Genomic DNA, 11,640 nt, shown 5'->3' with positions numbered 1-11,640 from the left:
GCGTCACACAGGAATATAATTAATTAACGCACCAACCACTGATAACTTCTCAGAGGTTATGCAAATGAAGACACACTCGCAGCAACCCGTGTAGACCTCACGGAAGGTGTGCTACGAAGTAATGAATTGTAAAGGGTATTCTCACAGAGAAAATAGCAGGCCCTACCTATGACCTATGTGGTCCGACTAGTGTGGAGTAACCCTCCACCAATCCGGAACCACAATGAGTACGGAGCCTTCCTAAGTAGCCTGACTAGGGCGTAGAGTGGCCTCACACAGTCCCAGGCTACGGCATATATGGCGCCCATCCTGCCTGAGTGGTCTGTCTAGGGCATGGCTCCTTGTCGGCAGTCTCCCTGACATCATACCACCGATCAGGTGCCACCACGTCACGGACATGCTCAGTAGACTACTTTTGCACTTAGTCTCAGCGCTAGAATGGCCCGTCTGGCGATGTGCAGGGATCACATTCATGAGCCTGATCTCGGAACCAGCAACACGCTGAGCATCATGCAAGCGCTGTGAATGGTGCCTTTGCTAAGCAGCAGAGCCAGCAGCTGATTCAGAATGGGAGACTGAAGTGCCTGGAGACAGTGGGAATCCATTCCATGCAACAGGGGTGCAATGAGATGTAACATGTGGTCTCTAAAAACATAGGTTTTATAAATGTTGTTGGAAAAATGAGAAACTGCTGATAAACTTTTAATTTTTTTAAATTCCTAACAAAAAAAATGACAGTATATTTCCAAAATGGTGCTTATGTACAGTAGACATGAGGCAAATGTTATTTATCAACTATTTTCTGTGGTATAGCTATCTGGTTTAAGAACATAAAAAAATCAAAGTTTGAAAATTTGACAAAAAATGTGAAATTGTTTTGACATATTCATAAATAAATATAAATCATATCGACCAAAGTTTACCACTAAGGCCGTGTATGACCGCGCGAGTATCGCATTGGTATCACCAGGAACGGCCTGACGCCCTTTTGACAGGGGCGGTTTGATTGCATGTATTTCTATGCGTCTGAAACTCTCGTGTCCAGAGAGTGTCAGGCCACACCTGGTGATGCGTTGCGAGACTCGCGCGTGTCATACACAAGTGGATCTCTGGCCTTAGATGAAGTATAACGTGTCATGAAAAACATTCTTGTAATCACTGGAATTATCTGAAGCATGGTCATGAAGCGGAAAACCGGCTTGAGGTGAAGGGGCTGACAACCATTGGGCTCCGTATCACTGGCATCCGCTGTCAGTGGTAAACGTTTGACTGGCTGCAGTGCCAAATTAACATTTTCTTTTTGTGAGCATTTTAAGTAGGTGAACCTTGGAGCTCCTCTAAGCTCTATCTTCACACAGGGAATCTTTTGCTGCATTTTTGGTACGTTTTGAGGTCACAAAGATGCACCAAAATGCATGTATTTCTTTCTCCCAGCAAAGTCTATGAGATTTTGATTTTGGTGTTGTCCACATCTGGGCATCTTTTGTTGGCTGCATTTTGGCTGTGTTTTTCAAGTGCAGCCAAGATGCAACATGTCAATTCTTTTTGCATTTTTACCGCATTTTTTGAGCCTTCCAGTCAATAGATTTGACTTGCAAAATGCATTGGGCAAAACACGGTAAAACGCTGTAAAAACGCGGTAAAAACGCATTGCGTTTTTGCTGCATTTTTGCCGAGGTGTGATTTTGGTGCATTTTAACATGTGCTCAAGATCTTCTGACAAAAAAGATACCGCGTGTGAACATAGCCTAACTTCACTGGATGTGGATATCAATTTAATGAATGACATCACAAGAATGTAGATCTACTTAACCCATTATCTACCAATGTCCTTTTTTTGGGACGCCTAATCTTTTGCTTCTAGGAACTAAGATTTTACAACTAGGTCCAATTTTTTGTATTGTTTTTGTAAAAAGAATGTTTGCCAAACAGGAAATCATGTCAATGTCATTTTTATTTTTAAATTTGGCAAATTATGTTTCTGATTCATTAGGACCCAAATCATTAAAAATCTGTCATTTAATAAAAAAAAAAATTAAAATTGCTAATTTGGCAAGTAATGGGTTAAGAGGCACACTTAGCATGTAATGTACGTAATGTGGAAATATACACTTATATGTACATTGAAGCTTGGGGGAGGCACTGAATGCCTATGAAATTAATGTGATGACCTACAGAAGAGCAACATTCTTGGCAATTCGAACTGAACTTTAGTTTACTTGCTAAAGCAGTAAACAAATGACCTTTAACTAAAATAGCTATAATATTAGTATTTACATGGGTTTGGCACATGCTGTAGACACTACATACGTACCCTGTCACCATACATCCTCGGGCGGCACCTGAGGCACAAGTAGTATATAAGCAGCTCCAACCAGTCCTTAACAGCTACCAGCATTTTTTGCACAGGCTGAATGGTGCTCTGTGCAAAAAATGTTCTTCGGTGCCGCACACCCCATTGTTTGTTTACTTAGCGTACATAAGCGGGGATGTCTATCCCTATACAGCGAATGGAGCTGCGATCTACTTCACTTCTGGTTACAGAGAGACCTGTGAATAGGTGAACATGGGGGTGACAGGTGTCAGACACCAAACGAACGGACATGGATGACTTATCCAAAGGATAAGGATTTGTCAACAATATCTAAGTACTGGACAACCCTACTTTGCTTAGTATGTACGACATACATCTATGGATGGATGAGTGTATGGATAATTCAGGCAATTTCATATAAAAAAAAAAACCAAGAGAAAAACACAAAATGAGCATATACCCTATAATAAGTAAATCGTAGTAGTATATGTGTGGCGCCCCTGACCTGGTCAGGCGCCACTGAGTACTGCCCCCATGCTGGGTGAGTGCAAACAGGTAATCCTAAAGGCTGAATAGGGTGTGTACGCACAGACACATAGTGACCAGGTCTCACACACCATTGAGGGGACCCCTGGGCAGACCCATCCAATCAAGGGGTGCGGTTGAGAGGCTGGAAGCTAGGTTGTAGCGGTAGTCAGTCAGAAAAAGGAGTAGAAGAGGAGCAAGCCGAGTCTGAAGTGGAGACGCAGGAGAGCGGACATGCTAGTCAGACCCTGCACGTGTAGTGGCTGTTGGCGGGGGAGAACAGTCAACAGAAGTTGGACATAAAGACGCTGAGGAAGTCAGCCGGTTGTGTACGGAGACTTCTGGAGGGCTAGGCACGCACGGGTAACAGGTCCCTAGAGCCAGACATCCATTTAGTGGTCTGCTAAACCTGCCGTTGGGGTGGACAACAAGTCCCACACTAACCAAAACAGAGTCCGAGCATCAGCAGCAACGAGGGGGCCCATAAGGAGGATTGAGCCTGAGCTATCCACCTTAGTCCACGCTGCCAGCAAACGGGCCAGAAAGGGGAGAAAAGGCAGTTGCGACTTCCCTGCATGAATCCCACGGTACTTTAAGTCAGGGGTTGTCCGAAACAAGAAGTGCTAGGAAGGCGAGTCAGCAGCTACCCTTATACCAACCTGAAGGATACCTGTCTCTCTCTTGGTGTATCTTAGCATCGCCCGGGTACCACTTGAAGCACTTGAAAGTGAGTAAAAACCAGTTGCAAGACACTTCGGGACTGAGACTGAGTTATTCTGCGACCTGTAGTTCTATGCACACACACCCGAGCCCCTGGGGCCAGCCTCACTCTTGGGAGGCCACACCAACCGACTGCAGATTCCATCAGCCCCAGACGCTCGTTAAACTGCAGTGGCGGTCACCCATAACCCTGACCGCAAACCAAGAGTGGCGTCACGACTCAGAAGTAAATAACTTTACATATCTGTTACCAGAGAAGATCCCTAAGAGAAGTCCCTGTTGCGTCCCTGGAGGTGGAGCGGTGTCCCTGAGGAAATCGCCGCGGCATGGGGCGAGTCATTTCTGGCATCATGAACAGGATAAGGACTAGACCTGTTAAGACAGGTGACCGTGCGCCTTGGAGGTCCGATCAGAAAATTTGGACAGCCGGCATATTGACACTGCAAAAGCGCGTGAAATTGAAGACTGCAGCCCGCACAGAAGGAGAGTACCACCCACAAAGAGTTGTGGCTGTCCTAGAACCCCTGGAGCGATCTGGCGCTGCGAGAGGAGAAGATGGGGGCGGATCTGGCCCTAGACGGCGGGGACGTCCCAGTCTGGCGGAAGAAACGAAACTGAGCAGAGAGTGTAGACAGAACCTGATGAGCAGCGAGCGAGGCAAGATGGCATCAGCGGGGAGCAACCGCGAGGAGCTGGGATGGACCAGGCCGATGACCGCCGCTACGCTGGAGGCTGAAGTCGGAAGAATGGCCGACAGTATGGAGAGTCGGAAGAATGACCGACAGTATGGAGGAGCGGAGCAGGTGGGAGATAGTTATGTGGAAGAAGGAGATGGTGTTGGCCAAAAGAAATCTGCAGAGATCGGTGCAGCAAGGCCCACGTGGAGGTGCTGCCCACGCCCATCTGGAGTCATCACCGGCGATAGCGACCCTGCTGCGGGATATCTCCAGCCTAACTCTGGGAGAGTCCCACACTGCCCCTGCCCGACCGGGTATGCTGACCCCACCAGCGTTGTCACCAGAGGCCGACGCGAGACACCTGCTGCGATGCCCGATGAGATGTCCGGTGCGATGCCTGATGTGATGCCCGATACGATGTCTGATGCGACGTCCGGTGCGATCCCCGATGCAACACCAGAAGTGACATCCACGGCTAGACCAGACCGTGCCGCAATGCCTCTTGTCCCGGCCAGACCAGACCAGGCAGCAACGCCTCTTGTCCCGGCCAGACCAGACCAGGCCGCAACGCCTCATGTCCCGGCCAGACTAGACCAGGCTGCAACGCCTCTTCTCATGGCCAGACCAGACCAGGCCACAACGCCTCTTGTCCTGGCCAGAGCAGACCAGGCCGTAAAGCCTCTTGTCAGGGCCATACCAGACCAGGCCGCAACGCCTCTTGTCCCTGTGCTCCGGCATGAGCAGACAGAGAAATGATGCGGATAAGGGGAGAGCTGGAGGCTCAGTTCCCCGCACACCTGGTAGACATGTACCTGGTTCCTAAGCTGCCATACCGACCTGAAGCGGTCTCAGCACTCTCTGCTTGAGAGGGATCCATGACCCTGCCCGGCTGCTGTAGGCGCGTCTCTGGGGCTGCTGCCAGATCAATCAGAGGAGGACGCAGCACCCTTAAAGAGAAATGGAGGCCTGGAGGTCGAGCTACCATTCCCCCAATGACCGGAGGAGGCTACAACACTTCCTGCTAAGTAGGAAGACCTGATTGCCTACAGCCCTGGCATGTATGTGACCTGGGAGCCGGCTGACGACCAGGTGATGGTGATGCAGCGACCTGCCCACAGAGGACAGCGGCGTGTGAGATCCAGACACCCCCTTGTTGAGCCCACCCCAGAGAGAGAGCAAGGGGAGACCAGGGACCTGCAGGAGAAGCAGTCTCTGCGGCAGACCGGGTACCAGGCCAGAGGTCCCCTCCACCGTGGGGTAGTAGAAAAGTTTAACCGCCGCACGGGGTATGGGTTTATTGTAGAGGCAGGGGTCAAAGTAGGCATCTTTGTCTCTAAAAGGGATGTGCAGTCCCACCTGCAGCGGGGTCACCCTGATCGCGATCTCTACATGGGGGATGTGGTGGAGTACACCAGACACATGAGGGAGAGAGGCTGGTTTGCCTTAGACGTAGTTCAATGTCCAAGGGAAACCTTCAGGCACTCAGACTCCACCACCACTGCTTTTACCAGGTCCCCAGAGTCATCGCCACCAGGAGACGCTCAAGATGCCAATGTAGATGCCGTTGCAGATGCCCATGATGTCAATGCCAGTGATGATGTCAGTGTAAATGCAAATACAAATGCAGATGTGCAAGACACCACTTCCAAGGAACAGTGCACTGAGGTGCCAAGCACTAGTTCTGAGAGAAGGAAGTCCATTTAAGTTTCTTCAGTAAAGTCAACAGAGTTTTCCAGAAAATGTTTTACTTGTTAAGCAACGTTTAAATGTTTAAAGAAATGTGCCCACAAGAACTTTGGTGTGGACTTTTAAGTTTTTACCTGTTTTAGCACCAGGTTAATGTGCATTTTAAAAAATGGACCACAGGCTATGAACTGGCTATAGCCACAAACTCTCACATTGTAAAAAGTTACCCCAGTGGTACCACCTCAGAGCATGCCTGTTTATGGGGCCTGGCTCTGCACCACCAGGAAGCACGCCTGTTGATGGGGCCTGCTGTCCAAAATTCCAAAGCACGCCTGTTTATGGGACCTGGCTCTGCACGACCAGAGAGCACGTCTGTTTAAGGAGCCTGGCTCCCCAACACAAAGGGAGCACGCCAGTTTATGGGGCCTGGCTCTCTAACACAAGGAAGCTGGTACGCCTGTTTATGGGGCCTAACTTAAACCACCATCCTCAGGAGAGGAAGATTGGAAGAAAGGTCTGAGTTAGAGCTGGTCCAGACCTAGTCACCAAAGGGACTGGTGACCTGCCTTCTGGAGGTTCTTAGGTGGGTTCAGGACTTGTGGGTGGTGGGTGGTGAAGAATGGTACCTGGTAAGATGTTTTTATGTGAATGCCTCCCCTGTGTGGGAAAGTTTGTATTGAAAAGTTGTATTAAAATTTTATTGTCTTTGCAGCCCGAGGACGTGCTGTTGATAACCAAGGGGTAATGTGGCACCCCTGACCAGGTCAGGCGCCACTGAGTACTGCACCCATGCTGGGTGAGTGCAAACAGGTAATCCTAAAGGCTGAATAGGGTGTGTACGCACAGACACATAGTCACCAGGTCTCACACACCATTGAGGGGACCCCTGGGCAGACCCAGGAGGGGCGTGCCCTCACATCCAATCAAGGGGTGCGGTTGAGGGGCTGGAAGCTAGGTTGCAATGGTAGTCAGTCAGAAAAAGGAGTAGGAGAGGAGGAAGCCGAGTCTGAAGTGGAGACGCAGGAGAGCGGACACGCTAGTCAGACCCTGCACGTGTAGTGGCTGTTTGCGGGGGAGAACTGTCACCAGAAGTTGGACAGAAAGACGCTGAGGAAGTCAGCCGGTTGTGTACGGAGACTTCTGGAGGGCTAGGCACGCACGGGTAACAGGTCCCTAAAGCCAGACATCCATTTAGTGGTCTGCTAAACCTGCCGGTGGGGTGGACAACAAGTCCCACACCAACCAAAACAGAGTCCGAGCATCAGCAGCAACGAGGGGGCCCATAAGGAGGATTAAGCCTGAGCTATCCACCTTGGTCCACGCTGCCAGCAAACGGGCCAGAAAGGGGAGAAAAGGCAGTTGCGACTTCCCTGCATGAATCCCATGGTATTTTAAGTCAGGGGTTGTCCGAAACAAGAAGTGCTAGGAAGGCAAGTAAGCAGTTACCCTTATACCAGCCTGAAGGATACCTGGTTCTCTCTTGGTGTATCTCAGCATCACCCGGGTACCACGTGAAGCACTTGAAAGTGAGTAAAAACCAGTTGCAAGACACTTCGGGACTGAGACTGAGTTATTCTGCGACCTGTAGTTCTACGCACATACACCCGAGCCCCTGGGGTCAGCCTCACTCTCGGGAGGCCACACCAACCGACTGCAGATTCCATCATCCCCAGACGCTCGTTAAACTGCAGTGGCGGTCACCCATAACCCTGACCGCAAACCGAGAGTGGCGTCACGACTAAGTGTAGCTCCAGCTGGAGAGTTCAAGTTGAACGGTACCAGGGTAGGAGCCCTGCCACTGGCTAGGAGGCAGACGGTGGTCTCCGTCAGCAGGAGACGGGAAGATGGCTCGGCAGAACCGAGGTGGACTGGGACAGGGTTGTAGCCTGCCAGTACCGACACGGGGAACCGACCCGGAAACCGTAGCACAAAGGGGGGTAGTCGGATCCTGAAGCCAGAAACCAGAACCAAGCGGAATGGTTAATTCACCGATTCAGGTCAGGACTAGAGATCCCTTCCCACCCAAAGTCCCTCATAGAAGACAACAGCCCACCGTTAGGGATAAGAGGTCACCGCCAGGGCCCATAGATCCCACGGGACAGCGTCTGCGGACACAGCTCCTTAGGCCACATCCAGCCGGGAGCAGACTCCTGAGTTTCACACTAGGAAAGTCCACCTTACACAAGCACTGCAGGGAAAGGATAGAGACCACCAGCCGTGTGGGGGGCCTGCATGCAACCGGCCGCGAAACCAGCCACCATCACCTTGGTTTACCAGAGACTTGTGGGGTTTATTAACAGTGAGTACACCAACACTCCCTGCGGTCGCTATCCCCTGCACCGAGCCACCGGGTCCCGGGGCCACCATCCCTGCCCACGGAGGGGTTAACAACTTGCTGCACAACATCTCCCCCGGTGCCCCATAACAACAGCGGTGGTGTCCCACCTCACCACACACCATGGGTGGCGTCACGAGCCTACTACGGCCTAGCCCGTACATCTACGTCCCCCCATTTATTCAGCGTGTCCGCGAGTCCCCCGGGTCCGGAAACCCTCGAGCCACCTCCCCTGAAGGCCCGGACCCGAGCAGCGCCGGCTGCCGGCACGGGGGCGGCACATTAATATTTTATTGTACTTATTTATCGGGGAGGGGGGGCATTCAGACTTTCAGTCAAACTCCAACATGTCATCCGATGGCTGTATCATAGAAAAATAGGTGTGTTCAGCTAAGCAAGTGCTTCTGTGTATGGGTGAGTCAGCTGAGATAGCTAATTTGTGGAAGCATTGTTTGGCGACCACCATCTAATGTGTATGAGGCCTTTACTGTGCAGCTGGAGTGATAGTGTTTATTGTAACTCAGATAGCATTTAAAGTGTTGTTTCAAGTTTACCTACCACAGAATAGGCGATAACCACTGCCAATTTCCCTGGGCTATGTGCTTCCAAAACCTTTGTCTAGTAAACAGGTGAGGATGCCTGAGCCTGTTATTGCACATACACAACTAACATCAGCAACCACGTCCACTTCCTTGTCCTAGTGCAGCATTCAGTTGTCCCTACCCCAGACTTTGGAACTGATGCAGGAATACTCAGCCACCCATACACAGGCCCAAACACCACATTGCCAGACTGCTCATCCTGGAAATATTGTCTTTAAAGCTTGTGGTGACTGAGTCTTTCCACAACCTCTTGGCTACAGCCATCTCTTGGTGTGCGGCTCCCAGCCGCCGCTATTTTTATTCAGTGTACTGTCCCCGCCTAAATCAGGCTTTACACGCTACGATATATCTAACTAGTGACAGCCCGGGAACGATGAACTGCAGCTTACCTGCATCCCGTCGGCATTTCGGAAGGAAGGAGGTGGGAGGGATGTTTACGTCCCGCTCATCTCCGCCCCTCCGGTTCTATTGGCCGGCCGCTGTGTGATGTCGCTGTGGCACCGAACGTCCCTCTCCCTTCAGGAAGTGGATGTTCGCCGCCCACAGCGAGGTCATTTGGAAGGTAAGTACGTGTGACGGGGGGTTACAACATTGTGCGACACGGGCAAGAAAGTGCCCGTACCACACAAACGATGGGGGCGGCTGTGATCGCAAATGCGATCGCACGATTAATTGTAACGTGTAAAGCAGACTTTACACAAGCATGTGTGCAATAACATCACCCGTGCTCTGACCAACACAGTTACTGGTAAGGTTCACTTAACCACAGACATGTGGACAAGTGCTTGTGGACAGGGATGCTACATTTCCCTGATGGCACACTGGGTGAACCTGGTGGAGGTTGGGATGGAGTCAGACCCTGGGATGGCACATGTGCTTTCGACGTGTAAAATAGCAAGCCCAACTTCCATCAGGGTTTCCCTCTCTTTGTACGCCAGTTTTTGTACACCTTCCTCCTCTTTCTTCTCCTCCTGCTCTTCATCCTTGGTTGGATTACTCTCCCCATCAGTTCCAAGCTGGAAGTGCTGCAGCACTACCTTGGAAAAGCAGAAACAGGTTCTCCTGAAACACATTTCTTTAGGTGATAAACTACACATCTCAGCAGACATGTTGAAAAAATGCCTCACAGACCAGACAGATTAGTGGCTCTCACAACTGAACCTAGACCTAGACCTGGTTTTCTGCGACAATGGGCATAACCTTGTGGCTCCTCTGAAGCATGCAAGTTAGACCATGCTCCATGCTTCGCTCACGTGCTTAACTTAGTTGTACAGTGGTTTCTGAAATCATACCCAGACTTGCCAAAGCTACTTGTCAAGGTATGCCACATCTGCGTCCATTTCAAAAAGTCACCTACTACTGTCGCCAGTCTGGCTGTGCCACAACAGCACTTACAATTGCCACCTCACTGAATGCTTTGCAACCTGCCTACGAGCTGCAACTGAACATTATACATGTTGGCAAGGCATCGTGAGCAGCAGAGGACAGTAGTTGATTAACATCTCCAACATGCCCATTGGACTGCCAATAAGCCTCCACACATAAGAACTGCGTGATTGGAATGGATGTCTGACATTTGTGAGATTCTCTAAAACTTTGAGGACTACACAAAGACGGTGAACGGTGATGATGCCATACTCAACTTAACTATCCCTCTGCTGTGTGTACTGAAATACTCGCTGCTCCCTCTGACAGAGGAAGCTTTGCATAACGTGGCTATGGAGCAAAAATTTACACGAGTGATACTACCCAGCCCAATCGCATCCCATATCCTCAACCCAGATTGGGTAATAATCAGGAGGAGAAGGATGTTGAGGAGAAGGACGAGGAACAGCAGTTGCTTGTCTGCGCTATAGAGGGGACTACCAAAATCATCTTCTTGTCTGTTCAGCATGGATGGCCTGAAGAGGAGGAGCAGGAGAAGAAGGAGACACTGGTGGGGACACTGAAACTTGCCTTTTGGTAGTCTGGCACACATGGCAGAGTTCATGTCCTATTACCTTACCCAAGACCCTCACATGATGTGCATTTTGGCAACCACCAAACAGTGGTTGTGCACCTTTATTGACCATGTCAGAAATGGCTAATAAAATGCAACAATACCAAAAGGCCCTTGTTCATCAGTTGCTCAATAAATTCCCATCACATAATGCTGGCAGCAGAGCTCCTGCTTTTTTGGCCAGCCAAGGATTACAGGGAAGGGACATGCAGATCAGGTGCAACACATGCAGGGGAAACACAGAAAGGGGCACAATGTACAAGACCTTGAAACTTTTAGTCAAAGCTTCCTAGCACCAAGCGATGGCCTTGCGAGGTACTCTGAAAAGGAGGGAGAAGTTGACAAAGATGTTGAAGGAGTAGGTAGGTGACTGTACCAGCATCCTCAGTGCCATATAACTATTGGGTGTCCAAGCTGAACACATGGCATGAACTTTCCTTGTGCGCCTTGGAGGTGCTGATCTGCCCTGCCGCTAGAGTCTTGTTTAAGCGGGTTTTTAGTGCCACTGGGGCCATCATAACATATAGGCGCAGCTGCCTGTCACATGAAAATGCAGACAGGCTGACATAAAATTGAACAAGGGTTGGATTTTTCCATACTTTGTCACCCACCAGATGACACCAAGCAAACCTACAGTAACCCAAAAATATTCAGTTTTTCAATTTATGTTAACATGCATTCCTTCCAATCCAAAGAAGGGTATATCCTTTTTGGTTTTTTTTTCTGAGATCCTGCTCCTCTTTCTAAGCAAAAAGAGAAGAGATGGCCCCGCACCACCACAC

The sequence above is a fragment of the Anomaloglossus baeobatrachus genome, chromosome 2 (assembly GCF_048569485.1).
Source record: "Anomaloglossus baeobatrachus isolate aAnoBae1 chromosome 2, aAnoBae1.hap1, whole genome shotgun sequence".
Taxonomy (NCBI): Eukaryota; Metazoa; Chordata; class Amphibia; order Anura; family Aromobatidae; genus Anomaloglossus; species Anomaloglossus baeobatrachus.
The sequence above is the reverse complement of the archived record's forward strand: the minus strand, read 5'-3'. Positions refer to the sequence as shown.